At 28.6% G+C, this 21,415-nt stretch overlaps 1 protein-coding gene across 1 annotated transcript in view; it reads right to left on the bottom strand.

Annotated features, from left to right (window-relative positions):
* LOC119687458 (titin homolog) overlaps positions 1 to 21,415 on the bottom strand; it is a 35,537-nt gene that overhangs the window by 10,536 nt on the left and 3,586 nt on the right. The window lies entirely within an intron of this gene.

The following is a 21,415-nucleotide window of genomic DNA, read 5'->3' as shown; positions in this document are numbered from 1 at the left end:
TTTGCTAGGAGATATGGACCCATGTTGTTTTGAGAAATGGCATTGTAAGCACATTTTTAAACGACCATATCTCAGGCTATATAAATGATAGAAACTTGAAATATGTTGTGTGGAATTTTAGGGGAATTTTTCCTCAACTCTCCCCAGTTGCTTATAATGTAACAAAATCAATGACACCACCAAATAGTAGCCGAGAAAGAGTGCAACCTTATCGGTCTTGATAATATAAATCAGTAATTTCTAGAGTGACTCCGGAACTGTGCTAGAGTGATAATATTGCTTTCCTCAATATTGATTATTTTCTTCGATAACTGCGAGTTAACTGCGATAACTGCTTATTAGAAATTTTCTACGTCTCCAGCTTACCAACACAAAAGCTAATCCACATATAAATAAATACCCAGTAAATTCTAAATTAAATTCTATGAACTCTTTTTTTTAATTAAGCAAGCTTAAATTGAATCAACGTTGATTAATTTGACATTCATTTCCTAAAAAAAAAAAATTAAGATTAAACGAAAGCCCCAAAATACTTGTAGAAACCTTTTCATCAAACTTCTTTAACGGTTAGTTTCAAATAATATACTTCGCAATATACTTCACAAGGTGTTCTCAGTTCTCTATTGAATATAACTCTTCGTGTAGACAATAAGTCAAAACTTGATAGATCAAGTATGAACTCGTATTTTCTGCGTCATCGAAGAAAAACACAACATATCTACGGTTATAAAAAAAAATTAATACAACTTCATATATTCCACATGATGCTTATATGGTATGGGGAAGAACATCTTTGAATTATAAACGTATCAAAAATTATAAACTATATATACGAGCTTCGTCAATGATAAAATTTTTGATAGCTTTACAAACGATCCATTATTTTTATTATTTATATTAAACCATCTATTAACAATTCAAGTAGCTGTATTCTGCTTTAAATCTTTTATATGTAGCACATGGTGAAGTAAATGGGAATTGAAACATTAGAATTGTATTATTTAATTATTTAAGTATTATTTAAGGGTAGTGATGTTTTAACGTTTTTATTGAATAATCTGATTTTTGTGGTGAGGAAATGTTTGACAATTCCTATAATTTATAAAAGTTTCTAAAGTCCTCCGTCGCACGGTATGCCAAAACAGATAGTAGACGATGAAAACTCTGTATTTTTTAAACCAGTAGAGAAATCTTTTGAATCTAATTTGATCGGCATACCAGAACCCATCTAAATTTATGGCCGAAAGTGGTTCATTTTCACATTTTCTTAGTTATCTCAAAAACTATGAATTTTCCTAAGTCTTAGAAAAATTTCATTTCAATATCTCTACTGATACAGAAAATACAAATTTTTGCTCTGCTAATTTCTGTTTTGGCACACTGTGTGTCGTTTGATGTAAAGATAACAGATTTTTTGGGCATCAGCGTTGCTCGAGCTTTCTAGTTCGTAGTTTGCTGAATTGGAGCTATTTAATCGCATTAACTTGGTTTTGTCTGATATATTTTGCTTAAAAGGCGCACTTTACTTTTATCCGATCCAAAAACTTGAATTAACGTCCAGTTGAGAGATATCAGACGAATGCCATTTGCAACTGCTTTAATTATTTCATAAAAAGGTTTCCTTATGTATTTATAAGAGATGTTTTCTCAATGTTTAACTAGTTTAGTCATAGGAAATAATAGTTCGGTATATATTCATATTATTTTTATAGATAACATAATTAAAACTAAATACAATGCAAATAATAAAAACATTAATAAGTATATTTATATGAAATAATTTGTGACAAGATCGTCACACTATTCGGAACAATATATTTGCACATCCGGATGACGCACATTAACTTCAAAAAGTTATTTTATTGTTCAAAGAATGAAAAATAATTTATAAAAATAAAAGAAGGGCTTCAAATATTAACTCAGGTATTCAAAAATATTCTACATTCTACATATGATCAATTAAATTGTAGGAGAGCAACCTGTAATGGAACTGTTAGTCTGTACAGCGAGCTTTATTCTCTTGACTATAAATTCAATTTTCTGAAAGGATTTCTAATCATTGTAGTGTTTGTTACAATATTTAATATGTTTTGTGTTAATAGTTCTCTTTGATATTTATATTAAGCTATAATATAAAGAGGTTTTTCGAAGAATAGTGAACTACAAAAACAAAAATTCATTTTATGTTATTTTAATTTATTTAATTTATTTAATTTATTTAATTTTTAGCTGACCATACAACTGTTTCGAGTATTATCAAATGCCAAATACCCATCATCAGTGGTCTAGGAAATAATTCTGCAAGTACCAGGAATCGAACTCGTGCCCTGTCAAATGTGAAGCTCAGAGTCAGCGCTCCTTAACCAACTGACCCAAAGCGGTACTTGACATTTATGTTTGCATATTATACTAGAGTTTTATTACTTTGCTGTAATAGTTTTATTTTTAATAAATTTACTTGGGGGTTTATATTAGAATATTAGTCTAAAATCTTCATCTCTTCACATTCATAGAATCTTTTTTCTTTAGCTCCCAGTTGATCTTTTAAATATCTTTGATTTTTGATTTTGTTTAGTTACCTTTTATATATAGAATGGGAATCTCAGTTATATACTTCAAAACTTTTCTTTTGAACACTTAGATTCAATTTCCGCTGTTTAGACGTTTATGGAGGTGTTTTTCATATAAAGAAAATAATTAAAAAAAGAGTTAACATTTTTTTTCATTTAAATTATTGTACCTGTTTTGAAGAAAAAAATAAGTTTTTAAAAGAATGCAATATTGAGTATAAAAATAAAGGAACATTAACAAACAATGTATGTATTAAATTGTAACTTTTGACATTTCGTTAAGTCCTTTTAAAGTGCAATTGTAGGCGTCCTTAATATAAAAGTTGAATTTTATTGAAATCATAAGTCAATTCGTCCGAAGTAATTAAAAAGTTTTAATTAAGCATTATATAGTATATATATCCATGTTATATTAATCTTTGCAAAAGTGAAATTCTTTTCTAAAGTATGTACCAAAGATACTAATTGGATTGGTGATAATAACTTTCTAAATTAATAGGGAAAGTGCTCCACGTGTATTGATATTATGTTAATTATTGAAGAGTTGGAATTATTGTCTCAAGTATGCATCATCGAAGATACTAATTGGATTAAAAACAAAAACTTTCCAAAACAATAGGGAAATAGTTGGAATTATTGTCCAAAGAATGCATCATCAAAGATACTAATTAGATTGATAACAATACCTTTCTCAAATAATAAAGAAGGTGTAGTCAAGTCGGTTTTCTTTTTAAAGGAATTTTAGTTTCTATTTCGATCTTTACATTTTGAATATATCTATACATATTTCAGCAAATTCGCTTTTGTCTTCGAGTTTATATCAATTGTAACAGAGTTGGAGTGCTTGTCTAAAGTATGCACCGAATATACTAATTAGATAGACAACAATAACTTTCTACAACGATAGAAAAAAGTACTTGGTATATTTTAAAATAAATTAAATAAATTATATAAAAGATTAAATAATTTAATCTGGGCTTAAACACTGTTACCAACGTAAGATGCATGAGTGAATATGAGGCATGACGAGTTAGGTTTTTACTTCACATAGATGATAAATAGGCGTTGCAGACATCATTATTTGCCGCTTTGTCTAGAATCTCTCACAACTTTTAAATGTCGGTCAACACTTTTACTAGTTTTTGGTGCTGTTTGTTTATGAATTTTTTCGTTTGATCGGTTTTGCTGCTTGTTTTATATATTTTTGGTGCTAATATGTAGCACTTTTGTTTATTTTTTCTATGTAATTTTTTTTGTAGTAGTTTTTGAACTATTAACTAGTGTAACTATGGACTTGGAACATATGTTAAATGGCTGTATTGAGTGAGTAAAATTTGCTAATAAAACGTATTTCCTAAGTGATGCACACAATCGCTAAAAATAAGATTCTGATATGATATCGCGTGGTCTACGCGTCGCCTTTTTGGTCTGTCAGCATAATCTACTCTAATCTGTGTAAAGTAAAAGTTTGTTGTATTATATGAATATGTGTTTATTATATGAATATAAGAATATGTTATTTAATTAGTTTAAATTATTTTTAGGACTGAATACTTCATTTTTATTCAAGTTTAAGATTATCCGGTAGGTTCGTTGATGAGTTGTAAATTAACTTGTGACTTTTAGATAAAACTTAAAAAACCATATTTTTCTTAATTAACTTAAAGTAAAAGAATAAAGTGTAAGAATAACTTAATACATCAATTAATGCAAATATTACAAATAACTTCATTAAACTATTCTCCATTACCTAAGTTTATTTTTGCTAGAAAGTAATTTAAAACACTAAGGATAGTTTTAAGTGTAATGTCTAATGCTAATTGGAACAGAAGCAGTATCAAATGTGTCAAAAACAATAGATTTTTAATTTGAGGAAAAAGTTCAAAAAGTTTAAAGTTTCAAGCAGTACAGATCATGAACTATTACCTTAAATAAAAGTTTTTGAAAAATAAAAACAACTATGCATTTTTACACTAGTTTTTGACATTTACTCAACTGGAGAAGAAGGAAAGCATTCTCAAATATTAGTGGAACTGATATCAAAATATATTTTTACAACACTTTGGAAACTTACATACACAGTAAATATTTTCTATTGCAAGGACATGCATTTAGTTTAATATTTCAAAGGAAATCATTTAAGTTTCATTCAATCTCCAATTCCAATAAGAATTTTATTCAAGTCACGATTCAACTTCAGAGACCTTTGCTGTTATTATGCGAAGTAACTTCAGTGAAAGGAATTCCTTTATTATTTCATTATTCTCACTTTTGTAGAAATTTAGTTAAGAAAACTACAATAAAAACTTTAATTCATAGCAATTTTTTAAGATATATAATTATATTATATATTATTAAATTTAAAGAGAGAAATATATTGTTTTTGATAAAAATTTAATAAAACTTAATAATATTGCTTTTATATTCTTGTTGGCGGTAAAAAACATTATCTTAATGGGTGTAAGATAATGGGTGTGATCATATTTACCTTACCGAATGTTGACAGTAATTGCAATCCTACTCAATCAAAGTCCTAGCACACAATTAACGTAAACCCGCTAAATAGTTATAAAATATTATCCGGTAAATGAATTAGTAGTACGTGTAGTCAATCACATCCTATATCTTTAAATTTATATTGTGTTTGGGCTTTGGCACCAATTATATTGGAACACTTATAAATATGAAAGAAAATTGGGTTGACTGTTTTTAATAGCAGCAGAGGTTATTCTTCTGTCTAAGCAACGTAAAAGCTGAGTTTTGTTACTACCCACACGGAGATAAGGCTTAGAGATTCTTTTTGTAAAGTCTAATTTGTGATATCAACCAGGCTTGGCTCTTCTTAGCAGCTTTATTAGCACCACAATATTGCAAAAGTCGTCATTTAATTTAGTTTTTAATTATTGCATCAACACATGTCTTTTAAATCTAACTGAACCCAATGTGAAACCCAATTATCAAGTTGAAAAATCAAGAAATTAAGACAATTTAGTAATTTATATAATTTAATACAGATGACCCAGCGGATTAGTACGTACTTTAATACTTGGCTTATTAAACAATATATGGAAGTCAAGTCTTTTTAAAATGTAAGTCAAGTCTATTAATAAATGTATTCGACGTAGATGAGGTTAAGTTAGGTTATACTGTTATACCTATTGCGTTACCATATAATGTAGAAATTTGGGATTTAGGAGAATGTTAACACCCCTAAAAAATTGAGTCACTACTGTGCATGAGCTGGGCAAAGACAAAGCAGATGAGAAGCAACTTCATCATTTTCCCCACTGCTCCAACAGTTAACATTCAATGGAAGATTCAGTTTTCTAGCACAGTTGTTTAATCTACAATGACCTGTAAGCAAACCTACCACAACACTGAAATCTCTACGTGGCATCTCAAGAAGAATATTGGATTTCATTTTAGTGGAATGTGACCAAATTGCATAGAGATATTATCTACATATCGTTGAGTCTTCCCATTTTTAATTAAAAAGTTCAACACAGACAAAACTCAGTAACAGTTTGCTGGTGTTAACCGTATGACCACATTCTTTAGGTGTTTCGAGTAAAGTCCTGTAGCACCCCTACTGGCTAGCTCGTCTGGTTTACATATGTTGAAAATATCTCTATGACTGGGAACCCGGATTAGAGAAATATTGAGCTACGTCGATATCTTGCTTAGAGTTGTGTAGTAGACAAAAAGTGTCCCAGATATAAATTGGACTGAACTCAAGAACTTTAAAGCAGCTTGTCTGTCTGATAGCATTTTTATGTTATATGTAAATGTATAATCAACTTTCAGACAAACCGAATACCTACCTAATGACTATTCGACATATCTGCAAATTTTTCTTGCCATAATGTATACGAAATGAATAGTAATAGAGACAAGTAAACATAAAAGACTTGCAAGTCCTAAAATGGAAATTTTTACGAAGTCAAAGACTAGAAGCACTATCGCAGACTTAAAGAGAAAGATGGATTGGAAAGCTTACATCGTCTAATTATATATAGATTTAATTTTCTTAACAACATTTAACACTATAGTATTCAATAGAGTTGTTAAGATCTTATGCTCTATTAGAAGTGAAAAGCAATGAAGGCAATAAAATATAAGTAATGTATGTAATGTGAAATATTTTAAAGCATGTTTAAAGCATAAGTTCTTAATCATATAATATTTTATGTTGTTAAGTACTTATTGGTCTTAATTTAAGTAAATTTTAACCTTTCAGCAACTTAATATATATTTCCGAGTAAATTACAAAAAAATATTAGGCACAACAATTTGAATAATTATCCTTTCTTAAAGTCATTTACATAAAGATTCTTTTAAAATTATTTTCCTTCAATTTTGTTGTTATTTTACTTTGACTTGAAATGTCCTTTTCGAATGATTTTCTATATTTCAGAAGAAAATTTAATTTTGCATAAAAATTCAAAATTACTTTAGAGAAGTTTTCAATTTAATTAAATTTTCTCACATTTTGACTGGAATTTAGGATAATTTTGTTTTTCCTTTTTTTTCTCAAAGAATATCAATCGGCGCGTATTAAATCTAATTCTATTGGTGCTATAGAAAGCTTTTAAAGTTATTTGTATAATGTTAGTATATAGGAGATATTTATATATATATATATTTATATTTATATAGAAAATTATTACATATTTTTAAAATATATGCGGAATGAATATGTGAAAAACAACATATGTATTTATCATACGAAAATGAAATACACTAGAACTCACTAGCTTTATTAGTGCTTAATATAATTCTGAATCGAAATTACTCAATATCAGATTCCGTGTTAGGAGTTAAAAGGTAACAATTTAAGATACGCTTATATATATCTGACGAAAACACAGAAAAAGATTTTAAGTTCATTTAATTAGACACGTTTTGGGCTAATAGTGCCTCATACTTTGTTATCTCATACTTTGAGAAACGAAAACTCTCAGACTTTTTAAATGTGTGAGTGTTTCCTTGATATTTGAAACTTTAAAACTTTAAATATCATGACTTTATTTATATAATAATAATTAATTATATAATATTAATTAGAAAGGGTCGAATAGCAAAGAAAGAAAGGACAAACAAAAAAAATTTAGTTAATTTATTAAAATTTGGCTGACCATACAACGCTGTTTCGAGTATTGCCAAGTCAGTGGTCTTTGAATTATTTCTTATATCTAATTATTCGTAAATAGTTTTTCGGGACTGCAAGTAACAAGAATTGAACTCGTACCCTGCCAAATTTGAAGCTCAGAGTCAGTGTTCATTAGCCAATTGACGCAGAGCCGTATTTTACTTGTATCTTTTGACTTGAAGTTTTATTAATTTGCTATCAAAGTCCATTAACAAATTCGCTTACAGTTATATATTAGAATAAAATCATAAACCAATTGTAGAATAATTGAGCTAATAAATTATATTTATATTTTTGTTTGTTAAATTTAAATAGTATTCTTTTGTAGAATCATTATGTTACAAATTCTTATGTATATATATTTATGTATCAAAAGTTATATGAAATTTCTGCTTACGTTACATTACACTTGACTCTTGCATAGATTGACCTCCTGTACCTATATTTCGAAATATATACTAACAAAATATTTGTGTTTGATAACTTCAGTAAAAAATTTATAATACCACAATAAGCGACTCAAAACAAAATATTTTTTAAATTGTAGATAAGTGTGAAAACAATTCTTGCAGTTCAAAAAAAACAACCTCCTTAAATATATATAAACATATATATATGTATATACATTTTTAACGAGAAAAGCAACAGATATTTTTATTGAATTACCACCGACAGCATGGAAAACAAGCCATTGTAACACATTAAAGTCTCTGATATATTTTATTATCAGTAATAGCAACCATAACGACAAAAGGTACATAAAGAGCAGTAAACAAGTATTAAAAACAGGGTTACTTTTCACAAAAATAAAAATACAGTTATAGCAAATATAATAATATATGCCTTCATTAATTATATTAAATAAGCGCAAATTATATATGTGTATAAGTATATAAGTTGTATATAAAAAAACAGATGTTTTCAAACTTTCCAGTTTTAAACGGATTACAATTTATGTGCATACATGAAGTTTCTGAAATATATTCTAATCGTCAAGATGATTTTTTGACCTCTACGATCTTATACGGGAACGCAGTAGGCTAACAAGTCTTAGCATCGCCAACATAACCTAACCTAACCTACATTTTTATGTATCATATTCAATATGTAATAAGGAAAGTAACAGAATTTAGTTATTAAAGATTGTGTCCTAAGCGAGTATTACACATGATTCCTGGCTGTTGACTTGGCGTGTAGATATACAAAATTTTTGCCAAGACTCAAGTGTAATAGCAACATTTTTATTTTGATTTTTCTTCAGTCTTGCTCCTTTTTTTTGTTCATATACTCGTACAATCGGGTTTTATGTCGGCTTTCATGCAAAATTCAATCCATTTTAAGTCATAGAAACGAAAACATCGTTTCAATGCGCATATAATTCTATTTTGTAGTATTTTTTACTGAGAAGTTTGAATGATGTGAATCGAATGATGTGTATGTTAATACCCGCTTTAGGCTGCTGTCGTACGCTACTTGTCTCTTTATTTTCTCTCTAAATCATTAATAATAATACACATTCTAACGAATGTGACTCTCTTTGAAATTATATGAATCATAGACTATGTCCTAATATGATCATCAATCCATACAAAAACTATTGATATTTTCTAAAATCCAATGTTGTACTTAACCTAACCTAAAGTTTTCCGAAAATATATGTCTTATATTCTTCACCATTCATAACACAAATCAAATATAACTAAAATTAGAACAAAACTTATGACCTTTAATTGTAGATAAAGCGAAGAATTTAATTTAAAATTATAATTAATATGTATGTATGTAATATAAAAAAAATATCTTCTGAAGAGTAGTCCCATTATTTTTTCAAGCTGTGAGTACCCAATAACTTTATTTAATATTGATTAATTGATTAATCAATTTTCAGTATTACGTACGTTAGAAGATACAGTACTGAGTGTTTTCTATAGAAAATACTAGTCTTGCTCTTTAGTTGAAGGTTCCCTTCTAGTGGCAGTGGTATTTCTGTTCTCTAAAATATAGTTTTTCTATTGGTTTATAAACGATTTAAAAAACGGACATGCATATATATCTCTCACTTGAATATAAAGTTTGAAAAGGTTTCTTTTCAGACTTTTCCATTGAGGAGAAATTTTAGTTTACAGCTATGGAATTTAAAGAGTTGCTTAAAACTAGTTATGGTAAAACTTGGCTCACTTACAGCTATGTGACCCTAACTCGGTGGCAGGAACTTTACTCTGTGGAGTATTGGTGGCAAATAAATGTAAATAATAATAACCTGAATAAATTATGAACGTTGTTTGCGAAACTGTATTTTAATGACTATCCTTGTGTTGTTGATGGAATGGTCAATAAAACATAAAAACATATTGGCAAGTGTCCTTGCAAAGTAAATACTTTTTTATATTGGTACAATATATATAAAAATATGTATATATATATTGAAATAAATATATAGTAATTATGATGATGTGTCGAAGTTGGCCGGTACACTTACAAATATATAAAGTAAGCAGAACTAATATTTTAAGTTCTATATCAAAACAAATATGCAGTTATATAAACATATAATTGCATGTCTGTATGTCAATAATGACGCCGATATATTGATAGTACTTATGTTTTTGTTGAAATCGTATCTTATATCTGTATTAAAGGAACAAATTGAAGACTACTTAAGAAGGAAATTATTGTATACGAGAAATGTTAAGAAAAGTTTGATGCTCATTAAGGAGTATATATATTATTTACTTATGTAATTAATATAATATACTTCAGCCTCAAATAATGATTATGTTATTTAATTTATTTTTTGCTGTGGTCATTGCTGCTTTGAGTTGTTGAAAATTTATATTTATTACATTAGTGTAAATTATATATAATGATTATTCATTATATTATTGAACTAATCATCATATGCAATTAGTTGTCTCATTTTTTCATATCGTTTTGCAGGTGAATATCTTAAATTATTAATTCATATTTTTATTATTATTTTATTAAGGTCTGTAGCACCACATTTCAAACACTTCGGGTTTGTTCGTTGTTATCATTTTTAAAGTTCAAGATTTCAAGCCATAGAATTGAATGGAGCAGACATAGCATTTAACGTATGTCACTATTGCTAACTTAAAATTTTATTAAATTTATTTTTCAAATGCCTACAATAAGATCCAATGTGATGTATAGATACTTTTCTAACGTTATTTTAATCTCTTGTTATTAAATGCTTTTCTAAATGCTTTTTTGTTAGTAGATACTTATCTAACGTTATTTTAATCTTTTGTTGTTAAATGCAACACCACAACTATACATACATCAAATTCAACATACTTAATTAATTAATCTTTTATCATTTTTGCTAACTTTTGCTAACTTACAAAAAAATGTTATTAAATTTTTCTCTCAACTTTGAATGCCTACAATAAGATCCAATGTGATGTATAGATACTTTCCTAACGTTATTTTAATCTCTTGTTATTAAATGCTTTTCTAAATGCTTTTTTGTTAGTAGATACTTATCTAACGTTATTTTAATCTTTTGTTATTAAATGCAACACCACAACTATACATACATCAAATTCAACATACTTAATTAATTAATCTTTTATCATTTTTGCTAACTTTTGCTAACTTACAAAAAAATGTTATTAAATTTTTCTCTCAACTTTGAATGCCTACAATAAGATCCCATGTGATGTATAGATACTTTTCTAACGTTATTTTAATCTCTTGTTATTAAATGCAACACCGTAACTATACATACATCAAAGTCAACATACTTAATTAACTAATCTTTTATCATTTTTTATTACATTTTATGGCAATTCACTCACTAAACCACAAGGCTTACCAAAGTATAAAACTGAAGGAAAATAACTTAATACAACCGCGACTATGACCACATTAAATATTGCATTAAAAATTAATTAAAACATAAAATAAACATAGATACGAGTCCATGTAATAAACTAGTAATAATGTAGTAAGCTGTTTTGTACATAAGTTCTTTTTCTATACTCTTCACATTACATGTTTACTTTACTTTCATATACGAAGTGTCAAATATCCACACAAATCCATGCCGAGTCCCCATAGAATGGAGCAGTACTGTACCAGTCCCTCGTGCCGGCGGTGTGAGCCTGTGTATTTGATTACTTAAGTGCTAGAAGCAAGTTTTTGTTGTATTAGCCGCCGAGCGAGGAAAGCAAATTTTCATTTTTCCATATTCCGCCAGATTTTTCCACAAGGAAAACAAAAAAAGTATATATTAAATTTACTCATGTTTTTTGTTTTTTTTTTTTTTGTTTTAAGCATAAAAGTAAATTTTAAGTGCTTAATATTAAAAAAAAAAACCAAAAAAACCAGAAAAAACATTGCTCTTAGACACTTTCAATAGCCGGCAGTGGAGAGTGAAATTTCAGCACACAAAATATTATCATACAAAAAATGATTACAGGAAAGTAAACATCTGAGAGATATTTGCGTAAACTTGTTTGATAATTGCTTTCAACCGTTCGTTGTTAAACAAAAACCTTAACAAATATTAGTTTTCACTACTAAAATTTTCCGCTTTAAATGGAAAATGGAAGAGACGGGTAGGCAGAGTAGTAGGCAGAACAGAAATATTATGCTGGTACTGTGGAGGGAAAGTTCCACATTAAATGTGGAAAATTGAAGGAAATCCTGTGCTCATTTGGCATACAAATTTCACAAATTTTGTACTTCACTGAGTTTAAAGCATCGATGAAGCCACAAAAAATAAAATATTCTAGAGGAAATCAAACAAAAGGCTTATTTTACCATTTGTATAAGCCTTTAAAAGGAAATTCACTTCCGTCATTCGAGGATACCATGATGTGGAAATAAATATCACAGCAGAAATAATAACAAATAAATATTTTAATGATGTTTAATATTTGTGAAATATTATATAAACGAATACAAAAATTTTATTTAAAAGTAACACAATATGTTCTAAAATAAAATTAATTAAATTTCGTTAACACAATTTATTACTCATATACAAATTTTCTCATTTATTCTTAATTTATTCAATATTTTTCTTCAACATTGCTTGAAAGTATTGCCCAACAAAATTAAACATATACCTGTAACAGGGCTGTCAAAAGCACAGCCCACAGGCAACATGTGCCCCGCGGCTAATATATACGCAGCCCACGACTAATATAAGTACGGCCCGCGGCATATTTCTAATCTACCTCAATTGCACAAATTTTCCTTTGCTATATTTTTTTTGTAAAATTGCATTATTTAATTTTTATCCCAAAAAAAATTAATTTTATTTTTTCCAAAAAAAACCATGGATGTATGTATTTGTTTTTGCGACCCTCCAATCTGCACAAAGATTGTATTGGCCCGCCATTATCTCTGGTCTGGACAGCCCTGATATATAAGATGGAAAAGGGTTTAATAAAGGATTAAACGTTTATTCAAACGATCATATCATCAAAATATTTCAGAAATTATTCACTCTTCCTCGATGTAGCCACCATTAAACTTCACAAATATGATCTTCCGATATTTTGGCTAATTGCTGAATAATGGCATATCTTTTAGTTCTTACCTTCCTCTCCAAAATGGCCTAGATGGAATAGTCTATCTGATTTGCATCTGGCGCATTCGAAAATCATTGTTTGGATAAAATGATGTATGGACCATGATTTTTAACCATTCTTGGCTCACACGAGCTTTGAGAGACTGGTGCCGAGTCTTGTTGGGACGTTCATGGTCTACGACCGAAATGTTTTCGTGCTCACGGCTCGAAAGCAACCTCTAAGACATTTTCCAGATATTGACTTTGATACCTAGCTCGATGAAAACGATTGGAGAGCATCCATACCATTACTTGAGATGGAAAATTACTTCGGGTGGCCATTCGTGTCTTAAATGGCAGTGGACAGCAGAGCGCTCAGTTAAGTAAACTCGTTTAGTTTGAGAGTTTATGAACTGCTTAATAGGGAAATTTTTCACATTAGAAAACACAATGTTTAGAAATTTGTCAGAAGCATAACAGTTTCGAGTCTAACTTTTTGTTGCTTGTGTGTTAGATCTTGTGCTTTTCGGAACTTGTAAGGCACAATCTTGTAACCTTGAGGTCATTTTGGAATATGCATTGGATGCTTCGCTGAGATATTTTCAGTTCTTTTCCCATTCGATCTCTACGACGTGAATTTCGTTCAAGTCAAACCTTCACTCTCCAAACCATTTCAAGTGATGTTGCTGTTTTTTCTTCTTCACCACAATAGCCATTAGTGGTTTGGTCTCGTTCACTTTGAGGTATTTGAACGCAATCACACTATTACGTTTCAGTTCCACTTCGAATAACTTTTGTTCTATAAAACTTAGATGCAAAGATTGTGGTGGCTTATAAACAATATAAACAATATAAATTTGACAGGACCTGTGTGTAGTCAGTAACACTTCAATCGCCTAACCCGGTATATAATAAAACTGTTATTAAGATAACGACAAAAAAAATATTGTTTTTTTACTGGCTTTATTAAAAGGATATTTGAATAAAAATATTAGAATAACTCTTTGCAAAAGGTTCATTAAAATATTCAAAAAATTCTATTTCAATTAAGAATTACACTAAAATCTAACATTATTTAATTTATTAATTATGTATTATGTATTAACATTATTAATTATGTATTAACATTTATATACAGCTGTAGTTTAGGCATTTATTTGTTAATAAAACCAAGTTTGAAGTGCCTTTCAGTATTTGAGTCATTGACTAAACTTGACATTGACTTTTTATTAAATATTTTTACAGAGTAACACGATGAGATGGTATCTTTATTCTGGTTGAGATCTATTCCGCATAATTAGAATAAATGTAAGTCTCAATTTCGTCGCTGTGTTATTAAAACAATAACGCAAAATATAGTATAGTGTCACCATATTCAAGTATATATCACCATATCTGGTAACATAGTAGCACCTCTCTGTTGCCTCTCAGACGTTTTCAGCAAAGTAGTTTGTGAGACTATGCAGACCTATTGATATTTCTCAAATATTCAATTTTTTCTTGTTAAAATGTTTGGGTACTAATGGCATTAAACCATAATGGTTTTACATAATGGTTACAGGCGTAAAAAATCAAGTCTATTATAAAATATATATAAAAAGTGAAATAAAATATATAAATGTAAACATATCTATGGGTTTTATGAATCTTAAAATTTAAATATAAAAAGCATTTTTAAACAACTTTCTCCACTAAACTATATATTACTATTGCAAAGTTTAGTTTTGTAGATATCGGGCTATAACATTGAATATTATTATATAAACACTAACAAACACAATTAGATATCAATTTGTTGTAACACGTTGTTTGTGCAATCAATGCTAAAATTGAATATTCTAATTGTAGAAGTCACTACTGTAATTTTGAGAAGCTTAAAGTTCAAAGCCTGATACTTCAAGTCAAACAATTACTCATTTATTGAACTGTCTATTACAACTCGTTATTAGGTTTCAGTCTCATTAAATATATATGGACTTAGCAAACTAACGAAAATCAAAATCATCAATAATCAAAAGATTACAATGTAGTCATTTCAATATCTAATATAAAGTATTATTATAAAAATTGTTACTACATTATTTATATTTGGTCGCTCCGGAACACGACAAAAAGCAACAAGTCTCTTGCTCAAGTCTCTAATTTTTTCGCAAAAGAACAACACTATTCTTTGCTCTAAGATACTAGTTATGAAGTCTTTAAGAAAGTGTGTTTAAAAAGTATATACAATTTTTTAACTTATTAGTTGGTAACAAGTTTATTCTTATTAATGCATAAATGTTTTTAACAATAATTTTGTTGAAAAAATAATTTCCAAACTCCCTAAATTGTTAATATTGCTTTTAATTTGTTATTTATTCATATTTTTAATTTTTAATAAATAATTAAATTTATACAAACTTTGGTTTGGCTTGAATGTCATATACGTTGGATTTGTTAATTGTGAAAACATAATGTTTAACATAATGCAACAATGATACCAATATATCAGTAAGAGACTTTAGCAAGCGACTTTAATATAAAACTTACACAAGAGACTTTATCTTTTGCTAAAAGATAAAAGCGACTGAATGCATCTATTATAAAGTATGTGAAAGATACTAATAATGTAACTATATTAAACCCATGTGCCAATTTACAAAATGTATTATTTGTCGACCCATAATTGTGGATAGGCAGAAGATAAACATATACTTTGGGATATTCAAAAAAATAAAAAATATTAAATTTAATTTTGAAGTCTATTATAATAAAATAAATTATTTTCTTAATAGAAATTATTTTTTACTCAAATATGGCTTTATATTAGAACTCTAAGCTTCAAATTCAATTCAAAATATTGATGTCCTTGAAAGACATCCTAGATTTTTTGAAACAAATATTGAAAAAATCTTAAAAAAAAATTTATTTAAAAAATTTTCTAGAAATTATTTTAAAAAACAATTTTTCTAAATTAATTTAAAAGGAATTTTTGTAAAAATTATTTTACAAAAAATTATTTAAAAACTGTATTGAAAAATAATTTTTTTTTAAATATTTAAAAGTTAAACTTTTAAAAATTGTTTGTAACCTTTTAGCAATAAAATATAAATTATTTAATCATTTGTAGTTAATTCAAATTATTAAATAATATATGATTACTTAAATTCAAATTTAAATTACTGAATAATTTAAAATTAAGTAGGTATAAACAATGTGTATCTGAAAAATTTGTGTCTTTAGAACGACATATCATATTTTGTATTATTAAAAATATATTTTAAAAAAATGTTTAAGAATTGTTGAAAAAAATTTTTTTTAAAAATGATTTTAAGAAATTCTTTTGTGAAAATTATTTTGAAATAAAATACTTAAAAATTTTAAGCGTGATTTTTTAGTAAAAATTATATATTTTTAGCTAGAATTTAAAAAAAAAACCCACTATAAATTGTTTAAATAGTAGAATTTCATAGACAATACACTTTTCATATAGAATAGTCCTGCTAATTACTATAGTATAATTTTAAATTACTAAATAATATCATACTCTGTTGAAAGAAAATACGAAATAAAATTAAATATAAGTATAAAGACATTGTTAAAAACATATTTTATTCATTACAATATTTAAAATTCTTAAAAGCTGATAAACAGACGTTTTTCATTAATTTCTTCGCATTAATCAACAAGTAACGAAATCGCAACCTTACAGTTGCTTGATTAATGGCATTTTAAGTAAGTTTCTCATATTAATTAACTTCAACATTAAGTCAGAAAAGTTGGCAAGTAAATTGTAAATGAAATTGAGTAAATGTGCAAATGTGTGTGAACAACTGTTAAGATGTCGACAGGCACAAAGTCTGAAAATTTACGATTTACAATACAAATGATTTTAAATTGAACTAAAAAGACAAGTATGTTAAGCCCTCATCGAACTCGCCGACCTCACCGACCTCACCGATCTCACCAATTTACTTAAGTCAATGCCTGTACACGAATCCGAGAAACATTAATAGCACATTAAAAACAAAACTGTGAACTCCTTCGCCTCGGGCCATACAACAGGCGGTGTAAGCGTCTTATTACTATAATTACACGTTTACACAGTGAAACACAGTGACACACAGAACTACAAAATCTGATACGCGAGCACACAATTTATTTTTAATTACTTTAAAATTACTAAAAAAACGCAAAGCGAAATTCTACTACTTAATTCATCCTTTAAAGTGTGGAATATATGTTTTATTTATAATAAAATAACTCACCTTTGAGTCGACTTTAAAAAGTTTATTTATTATTATTAATTCAACTAATTTATTTTATAGTTTTAACTGTGCAATATGTTTGCAAAATTTACGTTAATTTGCCACAAAAATCAGTTTGCCTTATTAGTTGAAACACTTTAATTTGTTAAATTAATTATTTTAAGCATAAATAAGAATTTTGTTTTAAATTGTTAAAATATTATTTTTAATTATTTTCTAAATTCATTCAAATTATTTATTAATTTCTAATTAAGATATTCAGTGAAATTCTAATGTGTTTTTACGTTGCGCTTTCCGCTGCCACTAGTCCAAGCGTTGTGCTCAGCGGCGATGTAGTATTTTTACTGATTTCTATCTGCAAAATTTACACGCATTCCTGTCTGCCTGGCACGCCTGTTCGCCTGCATGCCAGTTCGCCTTATCGTGTTTTGTATGTTGTGTTTTGTGCACGAGTAAGTGTGTATGTGTATGTAAGTGCTCGTTCTACAGCTACCCTAGCTTTAACAACAACGCACTCGTCCTCTCACATCCTCATCCGCATCGCCCACAAAAGCTACAAGTAGTAGTAGCTTTTGGTTTTCGTTTTTCTTTCCCTTCTACTGTGTTTTCATATGATTTCTCTACATTTTTTGTTTCTGTTCATGTGTGTGTGTGTGTGTCTTTGCTTTGCTTAGCTTTGATTGTGGCAACATTTCAAAGTACGGCAAATTGGTTGAACTTTGGTCAAAACCCGCTACTGCCTTGATTTGAGTTCGAGTGCAATTTTCAGTAAACATTTATGCGCAACAATAAAAATTTATTTAGCCTTGATTTTTATTAACATAAAGTACTTGTAATTACTTTTGCATTATATTTTTGCCATATTTCTCGACCATTGTAATTATTAATAATCAAAAGAGAAATGCCGACTTCGGTGTACACTTATTAAAAAACAATACTTGGGGGCATCACCACCCCCAAGTAGAGGTGCTGAAATGACCAATAATAAATGTGTTGTACTACTAGTTGGCATATTGCCAACTATTGCAACGTCTAATGTTTTTAACTATAAAAATTATTTACCCACAGCATTTGGTGCTATAAGCGTTTCAGACTTATATGCGTTACATACGCAACCACAAAAAAACCCCTTTAAACACCCTACATACGCCACCACATATGCAATCACACAAACACGCTTCTCATGTAGTATAGGCAACGAAGATGACTCATTATAAAATTAAAATAAACATTTTTATATCCCAAAATATTGAATGTGTGGTTGGCGCAAGGCTAGTAACCCACAGACCGAGTATTTGACGACACTTACTGTGTCAAATACACAGTCGCACAAAAGATCAATCATGATCGCAGTACTCCGCTCCGTTGAGAGCTAGTACCCCGTTTATTCTTTATTCTTACTGCCGGTTTTAATATACATATATCTGCACAAGATCTCAAAACTTTTAAGTTTTTTATATGCAGCGTATACGCCACATCATTACTCCGTAATGTTAAGGCCTGAAACTGACAAACCTGTCTGACAAATATACTAACACCGACCGTCTGTTGGCCACCATTGTTAAACTGAGTTAGTTTTTTTTTTATTTAACGATATGTCTTTATTGAATCACTTTTAAATTCAAGCCCTACAATAAGTTTTAGAATCATTAATGACATTACATTACAAATTATTGTATATAATCATTCTATAATGAAATATATATAATGATTTGTGAATTATTTTAAATGACCTATAAATAAGTAGCCAGGACTTATTTACCAGATATCATGGCGTATAAATTGAATTAATCAGAGTGATCTTTAGGCAAGCAGAATGGCGGATCTATCATTCCGTTTCAGTCTAGAGGAATTTATCATACTAGCAAGAGGTTTAACCAGCTGACTCACATGGTTTTCAAGATTTGAAACATGTTTCCGCCTTAGTCTCTCGAACTCGACTTTGATCATCTGAACTTCCAAATCGAAATGTATGTTTTCATTTCTGACATACCAGGGTGCACCAGTGATCATTCTTAGGATAATTGGTTCATCTCTTTGTAGGATTTCTACGTTTGACGAACAGGCTGTAAGCCATACATGCAGATTTGCTTAATGACTTGGTTGTTTAACAAGACTTTATACTCTAAACATAAGGGAGACTGATGCCCGATTAGTAAAGACTTATAGCCTTGAGCTTTATTTGAATCTTTTTTGGTTCAATATGTTTCCAATATGTCAAAATGAATAACTGAGTTAGTGGTAGACATTTACTATAGCAATTAGTTACGTCAGTAACTAGTTATTCAAGTGCAAATTTAAATAATTGTGTTCAGGTGACTAAAACGCAACAGATACTAGTATCTACTCAGCTATTTTTGTAACTGTTATACCTAGAACTAATTGGTTGAGTAAAAATGTCCGTATTAGTGTTGATAGAAGCTGATAGGAACTAAATCTATTAGAAGTTTCAAGCATGCGCGTGTTAATTTAATTTAATAGAATATTATTTAAGTTGTAATGAATCTATTGGAGTGCTGAGCTCTCATAGTATTCATTGAGTGTTGCCATTTTAATAGCCCCGGATCAGAAATAATAATAATTGCTTCTCTTCTATTGAATGTTCAATCCGTTTTAATTTTGTAACAAAATCAGTAGTATGGAATAGTTTGTACAGTGCTTTATCTTACTTTAGAAAATATTTCGGTGCGAGTTCGCACCAATACTTATTACTTCTAAGTGAAAATATCTGAATTAATGATATTCGAACATGGATCCCTAAACAAACGTGTTTATGAAGCTTTCAAATCAAGGAAGTCTTAAAAAATATAATACAACCATTATTTCAATTGAATAATCCAATTTAAATGAAACTTTGCAAATGAACTTAGGTTATTACTTATTACCAAGTAGTAATTACTTGACCTCTGTATAACGCGTTTATTATTCTTTTGTTGCTAAAACTTAAATTTCTTTTAAATTAAAGTTCAATAGTTTTTAAAAAATTAAAACTCAATTATGAGATATATGCCGAAGAGTTAGGTAAGGTTGGATTATTGATCTCGCACACTAAAGCTCAGTTGAACTCAAAAAATGGCCCATTGTAAGGTGACGAATAAAAAAACATGGCTTACACTTCAGACCAAGATGGTCAGTAAAACTGATACAGTGCTCGATGCATAGACAAAGTCAAACAACACTGGCTTGACTCTCCTATCTCAGTAAAAGTAAAACAACCTGACATATACATATAAGCAAGGTTACGTTTCTAATTTTGGAAGTTGATATCGCTTTTAGTTTGATGAGAGATAGGCAGCAAAGATATAAAAGCTTCTTTGGCTGTGCAGTATTAACATATATAAAAAAATATTCATATTCCATAAAATAAAATAAAATTACGATATATTCTTAAAAACGAAACATTCTAATTAATTTTTATGGCTAATATAAAGATCAAGAACTCACATCCATTTTGTTGTTCTAAAAGTAGACGTTTTTGAAAAATACTTCTAGTTGAGATTTCGATTAAATTTTTGTACTAATATATTATCCGAGTCTTGACATTAGATGTTACATAGCTAATTATCCAAATGTTCTTAACGGTATAGCTTTCAGCACGGGGTTCTTTTGAAGCTATTTTTATTTATATTTCGGTGTAGAGCTGGAAATAGTTTTGTTTTACTTTTACAAATGATCTTAATGGTATTCAAGCATGGAAAATTTGAGAATTCTCCGCATAGAAATAATTTTCAACTCCAGTTTCATAATATATCCAACGATAACAAACCGCATGAACTTCATATAATATAATTTTTAATTACATATAAATAATTAAGAGTTCCTATTAAATAAGTCGTATAATATAAGAAACAAAAACGATGACGGTCAAACATTTGACCCAAAATTATATTCCACTAATAGATCCTTTTAA

Source organism: Teleopsis dalmanni, chromosome X (assembly GCF_002237135.1).
Source record: "Teleopsis dalmanni isolate 2A chromosome X, ASM223713v2, whole genome shotgun sequence".
NCBI classification, from domain to species: domain Eukaryota; kingdom Metazoa; phylum Arthropoda; class Insecta; order Diptera; family Diopsidae; genus Teleopsis; species Teleopsis dalmanni.
Note: the sequence above shows the minus strand (reverse complement) of the source record. Positions and strands in the feature narration are given on the sequence as shown.